Here is an 18,860-nt window from a genome sequence, read left to right as displayed (position 1 = left end):
TACACCTTCCATGTAAGCCACCCTGTAGATCTTGCGTTGTGATGCTTCGGAAAACAGGATTGTCCACCAGGAATGAGCTATTCTGAGCACGTTTTACATAATTTAACAAGAAGTCGGGGGAAAATGCTTATTGTGTTGTTGACAATATTGGTGTTACTCTCTGCTTTCCGCGAGATGGCCATAGAAAGTTTTGCTTCATGTATTCATCCTTGTTTAAAAGACTGCGCAGACATTCTTGAAACTTGTTTGTGATTAAGACAGATATGTTGTAACTTAGCAACGCCTCAGGTGAAACGTTTTATGTTGCTTTTTTAACTGAAAAATGCGTCTGACGTGGCAGCGCCATCTAGTTGCAAAATTTAACACACGAGTAATAGCTTAAAGTGCTCCAATAATGAGACATTTTCGCAAAAAAAAAAAAAAAAGAATCAACTTCAAGGATGGAAATTTAAAATAATTTCAATATGAAGGGAATAAAATGGCACTGAACTACTTTGCTGATATCCAATTCGTTACTATGAAGCCATTTAGGTAACTAAATCGTCAATAGGCATTTTGGCGATTAGAACTATTATATCATGCCGATTCACCATTCCAGTTATTTTGGAATGGTGAATCGGCATGATATAAAATGGCGAACTTAAGTTTCCTCTTGACCTTTGTTGATCATAACTTCAATATTGTAATGACGCAACGCACTGGACAAACATTCCATTCGGCTAAGTCCTGAAAACAAATTAAAATAAAAAAATTTGAGAAGAAACAAAAGAATAGTTTGGACAAAGAAACGAGGAATGCGCCTGCAGCAGTGAGTGATTTTTTTTTTCTTAAATGAACAAGTGTGGACACAATATGCTTTTATAATAGGCAACAAGAAATATATTTAGAGAAATGAAAGAGAGAGAGAAGGGGGGGGGGTATTTTAGAAACAACCAACATTTTATCAAAATATAACTTCGTAATAGGAACAGAAAATGCGTTTGGAGCAGACAATGCAGAAAATCATTCTAAGTAAAGAGCAATGATTATACTGAAATATGCTTGAACAAATGAGGAAAATTATCTTAACAAGAAGAAAATAATAACTTCCATGAAAAATAAGAAACAAAAATGAAACTGTGTCCGATATGGGTAACGTTTATCATACAATCTTTTTGACTTCTTTCAAGAATTAAATGAGTTAGTCAAGTCTCATCAGTTATTCCCAGAAACTGAGATTTTTGTCCCGCAAACAGACAAATTGGCAAGAAGAACACTCGCAATTTACAGACCAAATATACTGGTTTTAGGTACTTCAGCCGGAATTCTAATTAAAAGCAACCTAAGAAACTAAGACAGAAATAATAAGTACGTTAGAAACAAGAAGCACTAATAAAAAAACACGAAAATAACAGCCTACAAAGCAAGTTGTTTGAGTTATATGAAGATAAGAGGTTAGTTAATTGTTAAGAATTTGTAAGAAGCGTTTGGGATTATCGCAGTCCGGTTTTCCAGCATTTTATTACTACACAATCGAGAATTATACCGTCATTTCTATTTAAGTTTGATAAAATTCTTAAGACTTCCAAAAATAATATGACTCAGAAAAAAATAAAAGACATTAGAAGAGAATACTCTTCTAATGTCTTTTATAATGTTTTTCATTCTCAAAGGGAGTAAGCAGTATATTCACTCTTTTAGCCACACTTTCTTGGCAATCGGTAGGCAGTCATTCTCCATCTCTCTCTTATCATCGCGTCGAATGCATTCCGACGGAGCCTAAATGTAAAAGGGTGTATAATACTACTTAGTATTTATTTGTACGAAGTCGTGCATATTCTCGGATGATTTTGCTGAGTTTTGGGATTAAAAACTGCGGTTTCTTCATTTCTTCACGAAGGGGTGGGGGGGACTCTACTTGCCTATTCCAATGGTCAACAACTTCTGAATTCGGCTATTCTACTAGCTAGTAACTGGAATCGAAGATTCTATAATTCTTCCTTCAGCAAACCTAACGTCATTAAAGTTATCATGAGACAACGTAGGCATGAGTTTCCCTTTATTTATTTTTTAATGATAATCTCACACACATAAAAGTTATTCAACCTATAGTAAATTAGTACTAAGAAGGGTAAACATTTGAAGAGAGAAAGAAACCTGTTGACACTGGAAAACTCTTACAAAGAATAACAGCGGAGGAAATGAACGAAGAAAAAGAAATTTTAAAAACAATGAATTGTCGCTGTGTATGTCTTTACAGATTTAGAGCAAAGTGTGGGAAAATCCACTGACGTCAATTTTCGATGAACAGTGACCACAGAAATATCCGTGGAAAACACACACAGCAGAAGCGAAAGTCTGTGTGAATGAGAATAGCTTGAAGTAGTGACAAGCGTCGTTATCAACCTAACTGCTTACTTCTGCAATAATGAGTCAATCATATTTAGGCAGCTCTTAGAAGCACCAAACCACAAGTTAGTAATTATATTCAACATATAAATAAATTTATAATTGAATGGATTACTTAACCGTTCAGAAGTAGAAATGGAATGAAAAGAGAAAACCTGATTTTGTCTATACTTATTATACTGTATATTTATGACAAGGAAGACTTGAGAAGTATCCCAAAAAGTGAAATATATTGCTCTCTAGTTGTATAAAACAAGTCTTAACTCAGGAACGATTCCACGGAATGGAAAGAATGAATGATAATCCCCTTGTGCATGGGTGGTGCAAAAATTGATCTTCCGAGCTATCAGTATATCTGGAGGAGGTGATGAAAATTTTAGAAAAGATGATAAGAACTAGCACACAAGAATAAATTGACAGATAAGCTACACTTGGCAATAAACATCATGGATTTACTAAGTGGAGGTCATGTCTAAGTAATCTGGTCATGTTTTATAATAATATTATGGCTGAGTTGGATGACCATGGATACGCTACGATACTGTTGGACTTTTTGCTAAGGCATTCTCATACTGCCTAATTTATGCAATAAACAATGAAAGGTTGTTGCATAAATTAGAGGGTATAGAATTGAATTATAAACTGTTCACTTAGATAAATGGTAGCTTTTCGGATGGTGGAGTGTAGATTATGAGGAGAGATTGAGAGTATATGGATTAGGTACACTGGTAAGCAGGAGGAGTGATAAGATACATCCCTATAAATTTTCAGAAATTTAAGAAGGATGGCAAGAGGACAAAGGGACATCCTTGGAAGTTGAGCTTGTGTGCGGTATTAAAGGTGTGACAACTAGATTTTTCTTTCCTAGCTCACTCACTCACTCACTGCTCTAGTGAAACAGCTTATCTCTTGAAGTGGTGAGAACATCTAGCGTGAATGAGTTTAAGGGAAGGTATGACAACTGGTTTAGGTGATTGTGTGGTCTATCTTGATGAGTCCATGACTCTCTGGAGATCTCTGATGATGATGATGATGATGATGATGAAAATGCAATTATTACTTTGTCCAAAATTTGGTTATTGTCAAAGTAAGAACGGAAGTCTTCCGTCTTAGAAATAATGAGTGGGCTGGTTTCTCTAAAATGGAAGTTAACGAGGTTATCAGAACTTGGTCGGTAGTGATGGAGATCAGAATTTAGAGTTATAGACGTGCAGTATATATTCTAGAATTAATGCTGATTTGTGTATGTCAAGGTTTGTCAAATGAGAAACGAAGCATACTGTGCTGTCATAAAAAAAGGGAGTAATCGATCAATCGATTACAGACTATGCACGTTATAGAACCCGTGCACATGAATGCACCATGTGGGGGTACATTTGGCGGTTCAGAAAGCAGTTTATTAACATTTTTCTTGAAGAGTTGGAGGTTGTAGTTGATCAGGAACATTTCTCAAGGAAGGCTGTTCCAGAGAACAGAGGTAGATGGAATAAATGAAGAAGAGAAAGCAGTTTTGTCGTGTTTGAAGTTGTACTGTAAATGGATGTTGGAAAGCTGCTGCTCTTGTATTAACAGGCCAAACACAAAATGGAGGAATGACGAATGCCAGTTCAGTGGAGCAGTGTCCATTGAAATATCTGCACACAAGACACAGTTAAAATGGCACGTCTGTGAGACAAAGGTTGATGTGAATCATTGAAGGAAGGAAGGAAAGATCATCTATGAGCAAATCGCTCTCCTCTGGACTGTATCGAGAATTTTAGAGAAGGTTTTAGTGCACTATTCCAAAAGTGAGAACAGCATTCTAAACATAAGTGGAGTTAGAATCTGTATTGAGTTAGTAGCTAGATCGATAAAAAAATGTCTTGAGTGGCAAAGAATTCCTTGTTTTTTTAAAGACTGAAGAATCTATTAATGTGATGTGTTTATGCACAGAAAGAGACTAGAGGTGACAAAGGAGACAAAGGTTCAAGGAGACAAAGATTGATTCTGTTTAATAATTTGTGTGTTACTGGGAGTAAGGAATGAGCGGAGTTCCTTTTATGAAAAAAAAAAAAAAGGCAGAACTGTGTTTTGGTAGTAATGAAGGCGGTAAGGGTATCCTCGCCCGATTAAAAGATAACATAACGATCAGTGTTGACAGCAATAGTTGCAGATATTCTTGAAGATTGGAATATCTGAGAACTGCATGGTTTGTCGAATGAGTAGGATAAATGGGGATTTACTATCATTATCAAAACTATGGAGAGGATCAGTGGTGACTGAGAGTAGGCCATTTATGATAAGAGAATAGATGATAAAACAGAGCCTGAGGCACTCCTTTAGTGCTAAAGCTCGAAAACACGGATCAATCCACTATGATGCGCAGTGAAAACCAAAGAGAAAGCCTGCTTCCCAGCTACAGAGGACGGCAAGGATACCAAAGTGAAGACACTGAGAGGGCCTTGATGCTAGATACAACCGAAAGTTCCGGAAATGTCAAGAACGAAGAGCATATGTTTTTCCGAATCTTTCCATGGAGACTGACGTAAGCTAAAAGCTTGGCCATGAATAGGTTGTTGGCTGAATCCATACTGGCGGATGTTGATTGTCTGATAGGCCTGTAGGTAGTGGAGATGACTGCTGATGACTTTATCCATTATTTTGGAGAGGAGTGAGGTGATGATAATCGCTCGGTAGGTTTATGGCAGACTTTTTATCTCCCATTTTTTGGAATATGTTGGATGTATGCTTGCTTCCACGCATTTGGATAGATGCCAGCTAAGTACAAAAGATTGTAGGGACGATATAGGACAGTTGCTAGCTCTCGAGTGCAACGTTTGCGTACAGTTATAGATACCATAGTAAACACCTGAATAGGCGCCTTAGTTATCTACGCTTGAGATGGAGAAGAATGATGCTGGGGGTCTTTATCTTTAGGTATTGTAACACTCAGGATGTGTGTGAGAGAGAGAGAGAGAGAGAGAGAGAGAGAGAGAGAGAGAGAGAGAGAGAGAGAGAGAGAGAGAGAGAGAGAGAGAGAGGGTACAACAGGTAATATTTGGAGAAGACATTGAAGACATGCGTTTTCTGCTATTAGCCGCTACGAAGTCTGATCTGAATTTGCTGATGACTGTTTTGCATTTATTAGGTACTTAGCAAGGTATGAAGGGCTTCTTGTTGCAAGCTACCCAGAGTAAGTTATGTTTCTTTTCTTCAACGCTTTAGAGCACCTTCTGTTGAAGCAAGACTTGAAAGGTGGACGAGAATTTTGAGTACAATGGAGAAATGAAAGCCTTTATATGCCGATAAGGATAATCTCCTCGCTCAGAACATGTGTTTGGGTCAGAACAGTGGCGGAAGAGGTCGTTTTGTAGGTCGTCCCACTTGGTACCTTTGTAGAACCAAAGGACACGAGGTTGAGAGTGGTTGGATGAAAGACGTTCTGTGTGACAGGAAATTTGCACAAGACTGTGATATGAGTAACCGAAAGACCGACATCTACCGTATATCTGGAAGGAGAACTGGTTAAAAAGAGGTCGAGGGTGTAGCGTGGAGAGGATTATCAGGAATTCGGAATGGTAGAAGTACGACTTACGTTAAGTCATCGCTTACAGGTATTGGAAAAGGGAAGACAGTTGGAGTTGTGGACATCAAGGTCACCTTTAGGAAGACGATTTCTCTATTTGGATAGCTGCGTGGCAGAAAGTCGAGAATCGTGGACGGTGAAGACACGAAAATAGTTTTCAGAATTTAGAGAGGGCCAATACAAAAGACTGATTGGAAAAAGGAAATCTTAAGCCACAGAAGGTCAAAAGAAGGGGATTGGAAATTAGACATTCTATGGTAAGCAATGTCGGGTCTCACAAAGGCATCGGTATCACTCGATGCAATTTGGGTTTCTGTCAAGAGAAGATGTCTGGTTCGGATGACATTATGTTGGCGTTTATTCCACAAATGTTGGTGAAATAGATGTATTTTTTTTTTTTTTAAGGGATCCGCATGTTGTGCTTGGTTTGGCATTTTGTTGAAATATATTTTCAACATAACTTTGAAATAAGTTATAAAAGTCAGTAATTTATTTTTCTTATATCATCCATAAGGCAGATACTTAAGGAAAACATTTCCTCTTGATAGACAATGGAGGAATCCATGACTTGCGATTACTTATTAATTGAGATGTTTCTAAGTGGTATACTTGTTAATGGATTTTTCCTTTTGGATGAAATGAAGCCAGAGCGATGAGATGGCAGTTTTCCAATAGAAATTTGTCATCCTTCTTAGGAACAGGTTGGATATAGGCTAATTTCCAACCTGCACGATAAATATCAGTAGAATGGAAGAGCATAAATACGTGACAAAAAGACCTTTGGAGGAAACTTTATTGTACCATAGAAAAAATACCATCAGGGCAAGAAGACGTTTTAGTATTCGGATTGGACAAGATTCTTCTGATCTCTTTCTAAATAAAAATCAAATGAGGGACGTTGGATGTTGAGTTCGTTCGGAATCATAGGAGGACATTTACCAAGAACAATCTTGCAAGAATTGGAAGAGGCTAGGATATTATTATTATTATCGTGTATAACGATACAATAGAACCATCGAAGAAAGAGGTAGAAACAAGGTGGGACAAAGTTACGGCTAATAGTTTTGCCAAGCGACAAGAAATCACGCTTTTCAGTTGCGAAACATAGGCAGAAAAGGAAGAAGATTTCGATGTTTCTAGAATAGACTTGACGTACTTTTGGAAACAGAAAGCTTAAGTGGAATGAAAAATAAATGTTTCCTTGACTATAAGAATTGCTTTAGTGATGAATCTCGGTGCAAATTTTTGTCTCAGAAGAAAGACAATGAACAATAATCCAACCAAAAATGAAATTTCATGTGCTCTGCATTCTTATGAATGTTAGAAACCTGGGGATCCAAGAAGTTCTGTAAGTGTTGTGCGATGGAAGGAAAAATGAACACTCAGTGGTAATCTGAATGGCCTTACAGAGAAAACGACATCCATAAGAATGACGAAGGGATCAAGAGTATTAGGAGAGTTGTTTATCTGGTTTAAGTAGACATGTGAACAACTTGTATGAAATCATTGGTGAGGGCAAATGCCCCCGGATTCTCTAATGCTAAGCCAGTGAAGTTGTTGAAAAGGTAGGCCAGTTGGAGTTGGGAATGTTAAAATCTCGCAGGAAAAATTATTTCGCTATTAGGAAAATTGGAGTGAAGAAAACAGAAATAAAAAACAATAAGGAAATCAAAATTTATAACCATTCGTGCCATTAGTAAAGCGATAGACAGAACAAACGAATTTTACAGAATAAAGTAAAGAGATTTTTAGTGAATGAATAACAAAAAGAGGAATTAAGTTAAATGCTCGCTAACATGGAATTCAGAAGAAGATTTGATAATTACACTACACCACATTGTCTGTTAGAAATCCGTAGTTTCAAGAAGGTTCTTTGGTCAGATTTCGATTCCCGTCTAGAACGCGAAGAATCTTTATTGGGGCTTCTCAAGTGAAGTTCAGATCGCATAAGGTGACAGAGTTTTCCTCTCGGAAATCAGGAGTTACTCTGATAGTTAATAAATTCCATGCAGATCAGGAACTGCTTAATTTCTAATTTTTAGATCTCAAAAGATTCTCTAATATAAACAGGAAATGTATCAAGTAAAACAGAAATAAGAAGCTAAACAGTTCATGTGGGTGTGAGTAAAGGAAAAAGAGAAAGAGAGATGGAAAATAAAAATAAAAAGTTTTGGCAATGAAAATAAAAAACAGAAGTACATAAGTCGTTACTTTTTCTCTCTCTCTTAGCAAATATGAAAAATACGTTCGGAGAGTTAGTTAAAGTGGTGTCTGTTAGGAATGTGACCGTAGATTCTCAACTTTAGACGACGGCGGAACTGAAAAATACCATCTTGGTTGACCTGCATCTTCCTAAAGCCAACGGGATCGGTTATGTGTGCGTGTGTTTTTGGCATCTTCCGTATGACTAATGATTTCCAATTTCGAAAGCATCAAGTCCACACAGCACAGGGTCCTTTATGTGTATACGCAGATCGGTGTAGTAGCTGAGGGGGAAAGGAAAGGAACCCCCCTTGATAAATGGGGGTGCACAGCAATAGGTTGGTGACTTTGCTATCATTAGAAGTGCTTCCATTCTGGAAAAGGAGCCTGGTGGTGATACTTAAAGTCTTTATAATGATCATCATTAATCACAGTTTATCAAGACTCCGTCAACCACCGCCCGACTGCTGTTGTCGGCAGGCGACGGCAATGAAAGAAAATTACACAGTTAACCTCCCTCTTCGCACAGACCGGTAGCTCTTGTCAGGAGATGCGGGCAGCCACGGAACTTTCAGATCGAGGTTAATCTTCTTTGTTTGAACTCCCCCTCATCGCAACCCCCCTAAAAATATTTTTATGACGACGAAAATATCGGAAGTGTCACCACTTTGTCCAAGCTGTCTCGGGTTGGGTCCTGAAGGATGAAAGGAGATAAATGTTTTGGAACTAGGGCAGAGTCAGTCTTTACACGCACGGTGTTTCCTGTTCGGTGTTCTTTGTACTGCATCGCTTGCATCGTCATCCACTATAAATACTTGTATAGAATTTTATCTGTAAACAAATTAAAAAAACAAAAATAAACTAGAGCAAGACTGGATGTTTTCTGTATTCTCTAGTAGAGGGCGTTCTACTATTGAATTGCAAATATCTTCTGAAAGATGACAGTTATGTTTATTAATATGAAATGAACCGAAGATTAAAAATTACACTAAAATTATCATAGTAACCTTATATTAAAAAAATAGATTTTTTTCCTTTACTAAGTATGGCTATAAAATGACAGTTTACTGATATTTTGTTCTGTGTTTGGAATTAATTCAGCAACCCTGTCAATATGTGCCGATCATTGACATTCTTAAATTATTTTCTTCAGTCGATGCTTCAGCCAAGGAAATGAAACTTCTGGGGTATTTTGAATCCCTTTCGAATTCTCCGTGTCATTATTGTACACAAACAAATATACCTAAAATGAATAAGACAGACAGACAGATCTCTCGACAGGCAGATAGACTGATGACAGAAGAACATAATTACATTTATGTACACAACGGGGAAGGGAGAGTTCAAACTACTGTCACCATATAATTTCCTTAGAAATTTGTACTAACAATGCATTACCATGGTAACATACGCCAGTGCATCGAACGTCGCCCTTGCTGATGACACCCAAGGGTGTTCAGGGGTATGTCACGAGCGAGCTCTAATTACTAATGCAGATGTTGCGGACTTTGAGGACGGCTCTACTGCAGAGATTTTCCCCAACAGTAAGGCTTAGCTTGTGAATGAGTAGGTGGAAGGGGGGGGGGGAGATTTGAATGAAGAGAAAGAAGAAACAACCATCAAAACAATGCCACTAGGTTCTTAAAATGTCTTAAATGGACCAATTATACACTAACATACTAACATAAATACAAACGTTACAGATGAAATTTGAAATAATTGCAGATGCAACTAGACGATCTCAACGTTATGATGTTTATGAGCATTTATAACGGTGTGGGTTGGAACTAGCGGAAATGCTGGGAAAAAAACTTGGCAAAAATCTGTTTATTACTCATTTGCAGTGTATGAATGACATAGGGAAGACGTATCATTTTGCATCCCAATAATCAAATCCTACAATACAACGTAATGATGCAAATACACGAGAATACAATAATTTCGCAGATTTTTTATATTTATAGAAAAATAATAATTAAAAAATAATAATAATAAAAAATTCATTCTAACAATTGAAAACCAATACTGACACTTTTAAAAATCAAAGCTTAAGACGCCATTGTGGGATAGCGAAATGTTCTATTTCTCATCGAGGAAGATCGGGCGTATAAGTTGAAACCGATGGTTCACAATAGACTCGGTTAACTGAGCGTATCGGGGTTACCAATTAACAGAACCAATCTCCTTACCCATAATCCATTGGGAAATATCTGACCAACGGGGATGGCTTGGGAGATGTTTAGAGGTTAGTTCACGATACGAAGATCGCTGACGAAGTTCGAAGAGGTCATGCAGTAAATTACGGCCATTAGACGGAGTCCTACCTCAGTTGCTAATTAATAAAGTAGAGCAATTTCGGATAGGAAGGACACTTCGACGGACAAGACGACGTCGATCGTCTCGCTCTCTGTTACCACATGCTCTGTCCTAATTGCTGATATTCTCTTACTCTCCTAATCAATGCATCGTGATAATTAATGTTTAAAACGCGTAGCAAAGATTATATAATTTATTAAAGCCCGCATCAACTCTATAAATTTCAATCCTGTCGTATACGCCCTTATAATTTATTTTTTTTCCCTTAAAAACACCCCCCAAAGAAACTTCCTGTCAAACTCACCTCTCATACGGGAGATTACGAACTGCATACAAATTACCAAGTGGTGTCACTGTCTGATGTCACAGCACCAGCTTTCCCACGTGCGTGGAGCATCATCCTGACGATAGCTGCAAGTGGAAAAGGGAAGAGGAGGGGTCACTGAGTTCATATGTATCCACAAAAAAAAAAAGATAGCGTTGTGCGATTATTTTTAGTTAATCGATAACCTCGATTGATTTCATCTCAACATCGTTTGATCTTTTGCGGTAGATGGATCGGTCTTAATTAAAATTTCTTTGTTGATTATTTCTGTTTATTTCGTATTTATATCAAAGAAATTAATAGTCGCTCAATAGAACTGTGTTTACATCACTCGTTTAAAAGAGAGAGACCATTCCATATATAGATTTGATCATTGAGTTCAATACGGTGTTCCACTACTAATTAACGGTTCAGTAATTATTCAGCAATTATAATCTCTCTCTCTCTCTCTCTCTCTCTCTCTCTCTCTCTCTCTCTGTTATTAGTGAATACAATGGTAAATTCACATAGGCTTAGTAATCCGCTTTGTAAATGAGCATGGCTAGGATTAATTTGTGCGATTTTAGACATATTTGAAATGCGGAATCTTCTTGTTCTCCTACCCCCAATACCTGCATAATGTTCCGTCTGGAACACACCAAAGATACTCGACACTAATCATCTCCTCCTCAAACCTACGCACGTACACACAATGATATTGCAATATTTCTTGCTGGGAAAACAGACCTACGTTAGTAGCGCACACAAGTTCCTCTCAAGAACTCAAGTCTGGCAGCCAGATTTCAGTTAGTCCCTTGAGTTCTTTCATTGGATCAACTGAGCTTTCGCTTCCACCATTATGGAGTTTCGTAACATGATATTTATACCATAAATTGACACTTACACGTGACTGAAATGATTCCGTATATTTTTATATATTTAAACAAAGTAGAATAAGTAATCCTACGAGAAAGACAATAAAAGTTATCGTTCGCATTATTAAAAATTAATGTTTTATGCAGAGGTTCTCAATAGTAATAAGAGTTCAACCGCACAACGATTTCCCCTGGCACCCGCTTCTGTTGTCATAAAGATGTATTACGTCTTTCGCTATAGTGTTTTAAGAAGCGGCTTTGGAGATTAGTAGATCACTGTCGGCTTAAGGACAAAGACCCCTTGAGACAAAGGAATTTAAAGAAGGTTTCAGAATTTAACGAATGTGTGTTTTCAGAATTTCACTGTTTTGCAAACTTCTATTGTTTTAGAAATTATATATGATTAAAGCAAGACAAAAACATTGGGCCTGAAAAACCAGTGATTGTGTGTGGTTTCATCTAGGTAGGGCTTACTGTATTAAAAAACCGTCTGTTTCTTCGATCTTAGAGCAAATGAATGCCTCAAAGTAAAACATGGGGAACTTTGATGCTATGTGTGTGTGTGTGTGGAGGTTACATTTCTGTTTTCTCAGTATATCGAATATAGCAGATTGAAATATAACCTCAATACAAAGAACATGGAGATAATAATATTAAACAACAAATCTCATTAAAAACAAAGAAGATGTATGGCCATCGATATTATTTTTTCTCACAAACCACAAAAACTGAAGTGTATTTATAGAGAGGTACTTCACTGGTTCTGTAAAGGCTGTTTCTCACACAGAATAGCTACGACTCCAAAAATATTCAGAACATCCTACGATGTAAGCTTATATGTAAATGCTCAAATATTAAACAGTCTCAAAACGCACCTACCTTTCTACACATTATAATTCGACACATTTAGTTACTATGCACCATATTTCACTCGAAATGAAAACGAAAATAATGCAAAACATAACAGAACGTACTACAAAAATTTCTATTATTATTGATCTACATAAGTCAGATGAGCCTCCGTAACTCAATCAGTATAGACTAAGTCCTTTGGTCGGAAAGACCTGGGTTCGATCCCCGTCAGTGGCGTGAGGAACCTTTATCTGGTCTCTTTCGGTAAAAAGTGAGTTAGCCGGTCTCCTACGGAGGTAGGGGAGGGTTCACCCGGAAAACTCTGGTTTTTCTTCCCTCAGAACAGGCAAACCGTCCCCGTGAACAAACACACAAGCCTACAAAGACACCTACGCTCGGAAACGACTGAAGGGATAAATCACCATCATCACATAAGTCAGAAAAGTAACCTTTATTCTTTTATCAAAACGACCCGAGTTCCAATTCCATAAGGATGCGAGGAATAGTTCGAGGCCTTTTTTTAAACCAAAGCTCAGTTAGGCGGACTCAGACGGTGGCGATAGGTTGCGTTTTATCTCTCGCAAAACAGATAAACCGTCGCTAAACACCGCAGTGATATCTGAGACATATCTTATGTAATATAATGTAATATACACTGGTGTCCAAAAGCTAAGGACGAACTACCTTCTTACCTCTATATGAAAAAAGCTTCATGACTACAGCCAAATGTGGACACAAATTTATTGTCAACATACTAATAAATTATATTACACAAAAAAAGTGTTATAAATTTCGTACAAATTAAATTGCAATATTTTTGGCAAAATTGACCAATTTCCTAAGGACATGGTTAAGGAATTACAGTGCTTAGAGAAAGCTATGCGGAGAGACATTTTAATATGGAATATGTCCACCCGAACAGCTCTCACAATGTCGTACCATGATTAGCACCAAGTGATTCAGGCGTCCTTCAAGCCCACTGGCCCACTCCTCCTTCAGAACAAGGATAAGGTCTTGTTTGTTTTCTGAAGGGGGGGGGGGATTTCGAGCAGCAATGCATCTCCCTATTGCGTCCAAAACGTGTTCTATGGGGTTGAGATCTGGGGGAGCGTGCTGGCAACTCGATTCGATTATCGTCGGTCTTCAGAAGTATCTCCACTGCTCGTGTACGATGTGGTGTGGCATTGTCATCCATATAAATGAATTCCTTGCCTACAGCACCACAGAACAATGAACATGACGTTGAACTTCGTTGCAATTTCGTTCACCCGTTATAGTCCCCTTTTCGCAACAGTTGTAGCTCGGTGCGTCCATTAAGCATAATGTCTCCTCACACTATCCTCGCAGCACCTCCGGATCTATCCCTTTCAAGATCATTCTCGAGATGGTAAGCAGTACCACTTTCACGCCAGATCAAGTGTCATCTAGAATCGACAACGCATATGTAAAAAATAAATTAGCCCATTGGCGTCTTCACCAATTTTTATGGACACAACATCACTAAAAAAACGTGCTCTATGATGAGCTGTGAATAAAGGGACGCAGACTACAAGCCTTCGGACGTATAGGCCTACTGTTACGGACATGTCACAATTTGACGAGATATCCGCGTACCTGTGCTTGAGTGGAGACGACTTGAAAGCTGACCTGCCGTGGTAAGCCGATTACGCTTTGCTGTTATAACCAAAAATCTGTCTTTATGCTCTGTGGTAGAGCGATTCAAACAGCTGGAACACATTGCAATGGTTTGAAACGCTACCCCAAGCCTGGTTACAATGTTATGTGAGATTCCAAACTCTGTGGCAATATCAGTAATTCTGCGGCCTTCTTCAAGCTTTCCAATAATTCTTCCACGCGTGAAATCATTTAGTAATGTCTTGGAAACATTACAAGACATCCAAGGTTGCAACTTTATTCCTTGACGAAAAGAGCTTAGAACACAATTCGCTTAGCGTAGCCTTTTATCCTGCTGACTGCTATCACGTGATCCCTTTGTGTGCGATTCGAAAATTTGAATGTGTACCCGCTTTCTACTCGAAATCGTCAGTTATAGAAATTTCAATAAGCTGATTCGTCTGAATATGTGGTCTATTACGATCTATTACGAGGGAGGCAGCTGAGACCACGAGACGAATATCTTTTATCTCTTATGCAGTGTTCGTCCTTAGGTTTTGGACACCAGTGCTTAAGAGATAAAAGACATTCGTCTCGTGACCTCAGCTGCCTCGTTGTCGAAAATATAACAGACGTTTGACGTCATCAACCTCTTAATTTACTTTGTAAATCTTAATGAATACACCAATGTTAAACTTTACTGCAATTGACGATACTGATAAAATTATGGTTTCATTTTAGTTTTCAGGCATTGTAAAAATAATTAAATAAGTAAAAAAAGATGGATTTTCGGAGCTAAAATTACAATCCAAAGACTGCAATTTGGTATTGCGATAAGTATACTTAGTCATTTTTATAATATCTGAAGAGTACTATGGATCATATAATGGAACTATTCGGTTTTTGATTGTTTTATTTAGAATCATTGGTTAAAAATATAAGAGAAACCAGGTCAGTGATGCTTGCAGGGCCATCGTTAGGTTAGATCGTGCCCTGAGGCAAGCAATTAAATATCGTCCCTGATTGATTGTAAGACAAAAATATAAGAAAATCTCCAATTCCTATTTTGTTTTTATTACAAGAGAAACATTAATGCAAAACGATTACATAATAATATTAATTAAATGTTTGCTCTACGGGGATATCGCACAATAAAACTGTTTATAAGCTCTTCTAAATTTAAATTATAAACTATGTCCGCCTTTATCGATATACTTGCTAGACCAACCAATCTTTCTTGGGTCATTGCTGTTCGCAAATAATTTTTAATCAGTTTAAGCTTCGAAAAAAAACTTTCCGCACTTGCTATGCTAACATGAATTGTTAACACTTCATGAATTGTTAACCCTTAGGGCGGTGGTTACGTTGGGATATATATCTACAAGATTTTAGTTATATATATATAATAAAATTTGGTGAGGATCACTTTTCTTTTGTATTATTGTTGAGAGAATTTTTAATTCTTCAAATAAATCTATTGCATCTACATCAGGTGTAAAATATCTTGTTGCTGTATAATACGGTGCCTACCTCAATATGGCTGAACGAGCACCCTTATTAAGCGGCGCCGTGAGGCAGGTTGCCTCTATGCTACACCCTGTCGACGGTACTGGATACCTGCCATCTGTCAACAAGTTATGCCCACTCTCCTTTACTGTGATCGCAACTGTGGGACTCCTATGTTCTTTTCTTGAAAGTTCATAAAGAGTATTAATGCTCTATTCAAGGTGAAATCCAGAAAGAACTGAATTTTATAGGGATGTTCCCAAGTAGCCAGGACCTTCTAAACTAGGAAAAAATAGTAGATGTTATCTTCATGGTCAGTTATGTAGTGGTAAGTTTCTCAATACTATTGTGATCCTTTACTATCATTACAACTGAATATAGATCTGTTTGTAGTTTATGTAATGTAGACAGTTTTTACTGTTATTTGCATCATATATAATAATGAACTGCTTCAAATTGTTTTGTCAATTAAAAGAAAAATAGTGCCGGTGTAGGGCAGTCACCGCCCATCGACATATTTTTTCTTTGGTGAGAAAGTATGCGAATCCTGTCTACTGAAGTGAGAAACTTCAGTAGACAGGATTCGCATACTGTCTACTGTCTACTGAAGTGAGAAACTTTACGAGGACTTTACAATGACAGTGCTCGTAAAACAGCAAAACCAGACGAATAATATGAAATTAACATAATGCACTGCCTCCTATCATTTTAGTTGCTTGGCCGTAATTACAATAATCTCAACTCAAGCCACTAAACTGGTCGAGATTATCAAAACTGGAATAAATTCAAGTAAAGCTCCCAAACTGCTAACCAGTTGGCCCAGTGGATAGCGTCTCTCACCTCTCCAACTTATAGGTCGTGGATTCAAATCCTACTGCAGTATGGATATTAATGCATATTGCCTTGTACAAGACCACCACGCAGCGCTTACTGAAACTCGAAGCGGCTCGAAAAAAAATTCCATGTTTGGTCTCTAGAGAAGAGTTTTCAGGTGATCTAACGCTTACCTAACTTTAATGAATTGTGCCATATACGTTTTCAACGTTTTGTAGCATTTTGACTGATATTTAAAATTGACTGATATTTAAAAAATGTCATGTTGTCATGCCTAGTGTGAAGTTTATAAACTGAACACGGAAAGCGAACAAAACTTAAACATTTTTTTTACTAAAATAAAGAGCCAAAAGGCTTCAGTTCGGCGATGCAAAACTTATAAAAATCAAGTGGATATTAAATCCAGCATTATTTCAAAGCTGAATGCAAAAACTATGAAAGTTTCGTACGAAATTTGACCAGAGCTTACGGGAATACACTCGCTGGCATTTACGAGTTGCCCTAGCCGGACCTTATAGGAGACACGATCGCTTTGCCCAAGCGTCCACATATTCGGCTCCTATTGGTCCATTTGGATAAGGTTTCACTGGTCCGACAACTGTTTCGAACTCATTGGTTCTCCTCAGAAACCTGGCAGAAATCTTAAGAGAGCAAAAACTTTCTTTCAATACTAAGGAACTTGAAACGCCGGAGAGGTGTATATTTGACAGCTGTCAGCTGTTTCAGCCTGCAATATATGGACGCTTGGGACATGTTCGGCATGTCCTCATTCTGATTTTTATACTATCCACTGAAGGTCACGAACTAATGACAAAATGAGGACGCAGCATAGAATATATGTATTGTTTTTAAAAATAACCTTTTCGAAACCACAAAATTTCATTTAGATCTGTTGTAAAAATGCTATTTGGTATTACAGATAAAATTCCTTAGACCAGACAAAAATTTTTATGTGAACTATCAGAGAAACAGCATTTTCTAAACTATGAATTAAGCAATCGATGTGTCATCTTTGCATGGTGGTGGTCATAATGTGGACAGCCATATTAAGTACTAACTAGTTCGCTGTCCATAAAAAAAAAAAAAAACTTCTAATCCATTCCGACATAATCTGGAATAACTCTAAAACTAGTTTGATTGCAACAGATGAGAAGACCTACGGCACATCACGATGCGGTCTTAATCGAAAGCAAACCTTACGGTGGAATGAACAAATCAAACAAGCGGTCATTAGAAAAAAACACTTTGGAAACTATTTGTTCTCCAAGGACGTAGAAGATTATGAAAGATACAAAGCTCAGCGGAAAGTAATGAAAGATCGTTAAAGTAGATAAAAGTGAATCGTGGGAGGAATTTAGAAGATGTACGAAGGTAGACCATGATGAAATACCTTCGTACATCTTCCAGGAGTTTTATAAATTATTAAAGAAAGCGAGAAACCCATGTCCCATAAGCTTTATACAACTAAAGGTTGGAATACAGCTGAAAAATGCAAATAGAATCATGGAAAGGTCGAGTGAATATAACAGAAGTCAGCTAAATCTGAAATCTCACTAGTAATGCTACATCACAATGTTACAATAACTTTCAACTAAATGTAGATTCCTACACCGTCCAAGATTAGTGTGAGTGCAAAAACTAATGACTTGAACCGATTGACTAGCAAAAGTCTTTATTTAATGCTAGGAAGAGTTCACTTGCGGATCCGTTCACCTGGACTATGGCGTAAAGATTACCTCGCAGTTCACAACATATGAAACTCACTGCAGAAGAGAAAAGACTCCCAGCCAATGTATTCTCAATTATATTTTCGCAACATGCAAGGCTCATACCGGAGAACCCATCTGTACAAATTTTGACGTAATTTAGGAATATTTACTTGACGTTTATTGTAGAATCACACGATAAATTGGTTTGATCAATTTTGTTATTTAGAACATCTTTAATATTAATCATCTAAAGATTTCAATTGTAATTTAAAGGCTGTCAATACAAATTCAAATGACAGGCTTTGGACATGTTTCGTAGATCGAATGAGTTTTGATGGAATTCGGATTTGTGAGCTTATTAAAATTTATCGATAGATTTCGATTTAATCAGTCAAAAAGATAAGCAGATTTAGAACATACTTTGATATTATTATTATTATTATTATTATTATTAGATTATTTTCATACTTGTTTATCTGGAAATAATGTTTTATATGCGTAATTAATTGTCAAAGGAAAATACAAACATCGTAGTCCATGTGAGAAAATTTCGGTCTCTTTCCCGCGGGTGTTCATATTGTCCAATTTAAACTAAAATTGAATTCCAAACGGGAGATAGTTTCATCAGATCATTTCATCACTCGTTTATTCTTACTTGGGTAAAGACAACAGTTCTGGTTAGAAGTTTAAAGCTC

Source organism: Typopeltis vanoorti, chromosome 9, assembly GCF_054136105.1.
Source record: "Typopeltis vanoorti isolate ZY-2024b chromosome 9, IOZ_Tvanoo_1.0, whole genome shotgun sequence".
In the NCBI taxonomy this organism is placed as follows: domain Eukaryota; kingdom Metazoa; phylum Arthropoda; class Arachnida; order Uropygi; family Thelyphonidae; genus Typopeltis; species Typopeltis vanoorti.
Note: the sequence above shows the minus strand (reverse complement) of the source record.